Below are 8,171 nucleotides of genomic sequence, written 5' to 3'. Positions count from 1 at the left end.
AATTAACCTATATCGCTATAACATACCATGATTTTTAAGTCCAGTAATTTTTTCTTACGATATATCTCTTCAACGCTTTGCATTTATAAAATATATATAGATCTGAACATTTTTTGGTTCATGTGCTGAAGGTGTGAAAATCATATTAAGTCATTTGCATAAATTTAGTATTCTGGAGGTCTAACACGGCCACCATATTTTTGTTTCATGATCCTATTACTTGGTAGAAGTAAGATTATTATTCCATGAAAGTGTTCTCTAAAAAGATGCATTTTTTTAATAATGTTGGTCTTCACCAAATGATAAATAATGGCTGCCATGTGCATTTCAAATATGACAAAATATGTACAAAGGTACAAGTATTTATAACCTGCAGATGGATTGAATACATTTTTAGCTCACCTGGCCTAAAAGGCCATGTGAGCTTTTCTCATCACTTGGCGTCCGTCGTCGTCTGTCGTCGTTAACAATTTTTCAAACATCTTCTCCTCTGAAACTACTGAATGGATTTGAATGAAACTTAACATGATTGTTCCTTAGTATATCCTGCACAAAATGTGCGCTTCGATTTTTGATCGGTCAAAAAACATGGCCGCCGTTACTTAAAATAGAACATAGGGGTCAAATGCAGTTTTTGGCTTATATCTCAAAAACGAAAGCATTTAGAGCAAATCTGACATGGAGTAAAAATGTTCATTAGGTCAAGATCTATCAGCCCTGAAATTTTCAGATGAATCAAACAAACCATTGTTGGGTTGCTGCCACTTAATTGGTAATTTTAAGGAAATTTTGCAGTTTTTGGTCATTATCTTGAATATTATTATAGATAAAGATAAACTGTAAACAGCAAAAAAGATCAGCAAAATAAAATCTACAAATAAGTTAATATGACCAAAATTGTCAATTGACCCCTTAAGGGGTTATTGTCCTTTAATGACAATTTTTCACAATTTGTTCATCATATTTGCTAACAATAAAAAATCTTCTCCTCTGAAACTACTGAATGGATTTGGTTAAAACTTAGCATGATTGTTCCTTAGATTATCCTGCACAAAGTGTGTGCTTTGATTTTTGATCCGTCAAAAAACATGGCCGCCGTTACTTAAAATAGAACATAGGGGTCAAATGCAGTTTTTGGCTTATATCTCAAAAACGAAAGCATTTAGAGCAAATCTGACATGGAGTAAAAATGTTCATTAGGTCAAGATCTATCAGCCCTGAAATTTTCAGATGAATCAAACAAACCATTGTTGGGTTGCTGCCACTTAATTGGTAATTTTAAGGAAATTTTGCAGTTTTTGGTCATTATCTTGAATATTATTATAGATAAAGATAAACTGTAAACAGCAAAAAAGATCAGCAAAGTAAGATTTACAAATAAGTTAATATGACCAAAATTGTCAATTGACCCCTTAAGGGGTTATTGTCCTTTAATGACAATTTTTCACAATTTGTTCATCATATTTGCTAACTTTAAAAAATCTTCTCCTCTGAAACTACTGAATGGATTTGGTTAAAACTTAGCATGATTGTTCCTTAAATTATCCTGCACAAAGTGTGTGCTTTGATTTTTGATCCGTCAAAAAACATGGCCACCGTTACTTAAAATAGAACATAGGGGTCAAATGCAGTTTTTGGCTTATATCTCAAAAACGAAAGCATTTAGAGCAAATCTGACATGGAGTAAAAATGTTCATTAGGTCAAGATCTATCAGCCCTGAAATTTTCAGATGAATCAAGCAAACCATTGTTGGGTTGCTGCCACTTAATTGGTAATTTAAGGAAATTTTGCAGTTTTTGGTCATTATCTTGAATATTATTATAGATAAAGATAAACTGTAAACAGCAAAAACGATCAGCAAAGTAAGATCTACAATTAAGTTAATATGACCAAAATTGTCAATTGACCCCTTAAGGGGTTATTGTCCTTTAATGACAATTTTTCACAATTTGTTCATCATATTTGCTAACTTTAAAAAATCATCTCCTCTGAAACTACTGAATGGATTTGGTTAAAACTTAGCATGGTTGTTCCTTAGATTATCCTGCACAAAGTGTGTGCTTTGATTTTTGATCCGTCAAAAAACATGGCCGCCATTACTTAAAATAGAACATAGGGGTCAAATGCAGTTTTTGGCTTATATCTCAAAAACGAAAGCATTAAGAGCAAATCTGACATGGAGTAAAAATGTTCATTAGGTCAATATCTATCAGCCCTGAAATTTTCAGATGAATCAAACATCCAATTGTTGGGTTGCTGCCACTTAATTGGTAATTTTAAGGAAATTTTGCAGTTTTTGGTCATTATCTTGAATATTATTATAGATAAAGATAAACTGTAAACAGCAAATATGATCAGCAAAGTAAGATCTACAAATAAGTCAATTTGACCAAAATTGTCAATTGACCTCTTTAGGAGTTATTGCCCTTTAAAGACTTTTTTCACAATTTGTTCATCATGTTGACTTACTTTAAAAAATCTTCTCTTATGAAACTGCTGTATCAATTTCAGCCAAACTTAGGCTAAATGAGTTTCAGAGTTTCAGAGTATCTAGTATAAATTTTATATTTCATTTCCTTGTATGTCAAGAAACATAGCTCCTATGGCTAAAATAGAACATAGGAGAAAATGATTTTTTTTTGCTTTTGAAGAAAATAGGACGATTCAAAGAACATTTAAATAAATTGAAAAGCCAAAATAATCATTGATGAGAGATTAAACCAAAAAAATTCAGGTGAGCGATTCAGGCTCTTGAGAGCCTCTTGTTTGGTTGTAGGGCCAGTTTTCATTTAAGCAGCTCATGAAATGTAGCTCACAGTCAAGTGAAATTAAACTTTAATATTGTAGATTCTGAAAAAGCATTTATATGTGCCTTCTAACATGTTTATACCTTCAATTGAGTACTTCAATCACAATTTTCCATAAATATATTTTGGTAAAAATGGATGATTTTTTTTAATGAATAATTCGATTTTTAAAATGTTGTAAAAGTTCTGTTACTATGTGGTGATTTCAAACATTTGACACATGATGACAAGATGTGTCAAGATGGCATGTTTTTTATTTTATATTGTTGTCCAAACTGTGATAATTTTATGTTATATATTTACAAATGTTTGTGTACATAATAAACTAGTATACCATAACAATAAATGTCAGATTTATTTCCAATAGACACTATAACCAATTAGTCTAACAGAGGATCATTTGACAGCTCACTGTTGGCAGGTCTCTTGTCAACCCACAGCTTGTGTAGCTGAAACCAAGCTCACTGTTAACAGGTATCTTGTCAATCCACAGCTTGTGTAGCTGGAACCAAGCTTACTGTTGGCAGGTCTCTTGTCAATCCACAGCTTGTGTAGCTGGAACCAAGCTCACTGTTGGCAGGTCTCTTGTCAATCCACAGCTTGTGTAGTTGGAACCAAGCTCACTGTTGGCAGGTCTCTTGTCAATCCACAGCTTGTGTAGCTGGAACCAAGCTCACTGTTGGCAGGTCTCTTATCAATCCACAGCTTGTGTAGTTGGAACCAAGCTCACTGTTGGCAGGTCTCTTGTCAATCCACAGCTTGTGTAGCTGGAACCAAGCTCACTGTTCACAGGTCTCTTGTCAATCCACAGCTTGTGTAGCTGGAACCAAGCTCACTGTTGGCAGGTCTCTTGTCAATCCACAGCTTGTGTAGCTGGAACCAAACTCACTGTTGGCAGGTCTCTTGTCAATCCACAGCTTGTGTAGTTGGAACCAAGCTCACTGTTGGCAGGTCTCTTGTCAATCCACAGCTTGTGTAGCTGGAACCAAACTCACTGTTGGCAGGTCTCTTGTCAATCCACAGCTTGTGTAGCTGGAAACAAGCTTGGAATTTTTACATGATAACCTTAAAATATTCCAGGATCTTCAGGATACAAATGTGAATAGTGGTTACAGGTTGGAATTTTTTTGTTTCACATCGATAATGTCATGGTCAAATTTTACCTATCAGACAGACATGTACACCTTACAAACATTCCATATAGTTGATCTAGAGCTTACAGTATCTAAGAAACAGACCAAAAAACTAAACATTGACCAATCAACCGTTAGATCAAGTTCAAATGAAAGCTACCAGGCAGAAATATACACTTTACTATCAGTAGTGAACTGTGCCAGACAGACATGTACGACTCCAAACACCAAATAGTCAAACTTATGCCTCTAGTATATGTGCAATGAATTCCAACCACAAAATCTTAATGTTGACCAGTTAACCTTACTTATAATATCAGAGAAATAGACCTCATAACCTTGATATTATTAACATTAACATGAAAATGAGGTTAGACAGATGAACCCTGTTAGAGTCAAATTATTTTGTCTTTATAGCATATGACATCCAAGAGATGGACTCAACCAGGATAACTAATCATTGATCACTGAACCATGACAATGAGGTCCAAGTAAGATGAACAGGGGGCCATTTTCACCCTAGTCATTCCATACACCTTTATTATCTGATCTTTTGCTTAGAGTATCGGTCACAACAAACTTAACCTTGATCACTGTTCCATGTAATAAGTCGAGGTCAGGCAATGATTCCATACACGATATAAAGTATCTTATAAATCACATGATTAAATCAGGTGATAACAGAAAAAAAAGCTATAAATCTACTCATGTGAATCAAATTTACAAATGTTGTTTCCTGTGAAACTACAAAGCCAAATGCCACTAGACTTATAGTTAATAATTTCTACCTCATTTTAGTCTCTTGTGAGAGTTGTTTCATTACTTATGATTAGCAATTTTCTTTTATAAATAATAGAATTACAATTGGGGACAACCACTAAAATGATTCTTTTTTGGTGTAGAGGTCATATTGGTTCTATTTTCCTCCACTGAAATAAGGTAAAATACAGACCTAATTTATAAGGAACATTTTTCAGTCCTTTATAAAATTTGTTTTTTCATTCAGATAACAAGAATGTGTCCATAGTACACAGATGCCTCACTCTCACTTTCTATGTTCAGTGTTCTGTGAAACTGGGGTCAAAATTCAAATTAGGCATTTAATTTAGAAAGATCATATTAAAGGGAACATGTGTACTATTAAAGTTTCAAGTTGATTGGACTTCAACTTCATCAACAAGAGTGCACATGCTGAAATGTCTCGCCTTCTTTACTAACTTGAATTGTGTTGATAGTATTAAATACAAGAGTGCACACACTGAAATGTTTCGCCTTCTTTACTAATCATTGATTTTATGTTGATAGTCCTAAATGTAAAGCTTTATTACAACTGTCACATAAACTTAACATTAACCAAGAAAACCAAACATTGATCAATGAACCATAAAAATAATGTCAAGGTCAGATAAACATGATAAACCATGCCAGGCAGACATGTACATCTAACAATTCTTCCATACAACAAATATAGTTGACCTACAGCTTATAGTTTAAGAAAAACAGACCAGAACACAAAAAACTGAGCAGTGAACTGTGAGAATGAGGTCAAGGTCAAATAAAATCTGCATGACTGACATGATCATAAAATATTTACATACACCAAATATAGTTGGTCTGCTTATGTGTGAAAAATAGATAAAAGCTCAAAAACTTAACTTTAACCACTGAACCATGAAAATGAGGTCAAGGTCAGATGACACCTACCTGCTAGACATGTACACCTTACAATCATTCCATACACCAAATATAGTAGACCAATTGCATACAGTATAAGCAAAACAGACCAAAACACAAAAACTTGACTATAACCACTGAACCATGAAAATGAGGTCAAGGTCAGATGACACCTGCCAGTTGGATATGTACACCTTACAGTCCTTCCCTACACCGAATATACTAGACCTATTGCTTTAAGTATCTGAGATATGGACTTGACCACCAAAACTTAACCTTGTTCAATGATCCATGAATGAGGTCGAGGTCAAGTGAAAACTGTCTGACGGGCACGAGGACCTTGTAAGGTATGCACATACCAAATACAGTTATCCTACTACTTATAATAAGAGAGGACTTAACATTACAAAAAATTTAGTCACTGAATCATGAAAATGAGGTCAAGGACATTGGACATGTGACCGATGGAAACTTCGGATCATGAGGCTTCCATGTACAAAGTATGAAGTATTCAGGTCTTCTGACTTCTTAAATATAAAGCTTTTAAGAAGTTAGCTAACACCACAGCCGCCTGATCACTATCCCCATGTCGAGCTTTCTGCAACTCAAGTTGCAGGATCGACAATAATTTATAAAGCTTTACTACAACTATCCCATTAACTTAACATGATCTAAGAATATGAGGTCTAGGACCTATAAACCAAACAAAAAGTACATGTTCACCCTACAATCATTTAATACACTTAATACAGATGATCTATAGCTTATAGTTTCTAAGGAACAGACTTAACAAGAAAACTTAGCATTGACCAATAAACCATGAATATGAGGCCAAAGTCAGATGAACGATGCCAGGCAGACATGTACAGCGCACAATCCTTCCATACAATATATATAGTTTACCTATTGCTTTAAGTTAAAGAATAACAGACCAAAACTAAAAAAAAATTACGTAACATGGCCAGGGAACCATGAATATGAGGTCAAGGTCAGATGATACCTTTCCACCTTACAATTATTCCAATACAGTAAATATATTAACCTATTGCTTACAGTATAAGAAAAACAGACCAAAACACCAAAAAGCAACTATAACCACTGAACAATGAAAATGAGTTCAAGGTCAGATGACACCTGCCAGTTGGACATGTACACCTTACAATCCTTCCATACACCAAATATACTAGACCTATTGTTTATAGTATCTGAGATGGACTTGACAACAAAAAACTGAACCTTGGTCACTGATCCATGAAATGCGGTCGTGGTCTAGTGAAAACTATCCCACAGGCATGAGGACCTAGCAAGGAATGCACAAACCAAATATAGTTACCTTATTACTCATAATAAGAGAAAAATTAACATTACAATAGATCTTAACTTTTTTACAAGTTGACACCGAGCATGAAAATGAGGTCAACGGCAATGAGCATACATAAGGCATCTATATACAAAGTATGAAGCATCCTGGTCTTCCACCTTCTAAAATATAATGCTTTTAAGAACTAAGTTAACATTGCTGGATCACTATCCCTTTGTCGAGTTTTCAGGGACAAAAGTCTCAGGCCTGACAAATATTACCTTCACCAAAAACTCGTACTATCATTTTCTATGTCAAGTGGACTGTAAATTGGGGTCAAAAATCGAATTTAAAATTTAAAATCAGAGGAAGCATGTTTACTAAGTTTCATGTTGATTGGACCTCAACTTCATCAAAAACTACCTTGACCAAAAACTTTAACCTGAAGCAGGACAAATGGACAGAAGAACAAAGACTGATGAACCCAGACTAGAAAACATAATGCCCTTCTTCTATAGTAGGTGGAGTATAAAAACATGGCCAAACATTCAGCTTAAATAAAACAGGTTAAATTTTCATGTTTTTACTCACTTAAGCAGACCTGGACTATTCTAGATCCATACTTTTAAGTTGTCTCATTTTCAGTGTTTGAAATGTATGAAGATCAGGAACAGATTTTCTTTCCAATGCTACTTACATTTGAAAGTTATTTGAATTTACAAGTGAAGTCATTCAGTTATTGATAGAATTAGGACCACTGTTCACATCTAATCATCTGTAGATGTCGGACATTCATTTAGTTGGAATCATTTTTTTGTGTTTTTTTGTGTTAATGCTGTACCCATATTTCCCCTTGGCTCTGCAGTGCTTTTTAAGTGACTGTGTGAAATAAGTCTGAGGTACAGTCGCAAACATAAAGAGTGTAGAATGGCAGGATTTGATATCAATGTGAATATGTTTGGTTGTTTTTTCTTCTGAATTTTATTTTGCTATTTTTTTTACCTGATTTATAAATTAAACGTTTATACTGTATTTATTTTTGCTTCCTTCAACCTTGAACAGTCCAGATGAAATGTGGATGGGCTCAGAGAAAAAAAGAAAAGAATTTTTTTTTTGGATATTTGAATTTGGATTGAAGGCAGATATTTTATAATATCTGTTAAAGAAGGGATGACAAGTGCCATTATTTTACCCCTGAAAATGCAAAAATAGTAAAATATATCAAGCCTTAGGAAGGTTTATTTTATTGATAAATG

This window comes from Mytilus edulis, chromosome 1 (assembly GCF_963676685.1).
Source record: "Mytilus edulis chromosome 1, xbMytEdul2.2, whole genome shotgun sequence".
NCBI lineage: Eukaryota > Metazoa > Mollusca > Bivalvia > Mytilida > Mytilidae > Mytilus > Mytilus edulis.
This window is presented reverse-complemented; position numbering follows the sequence as displayed.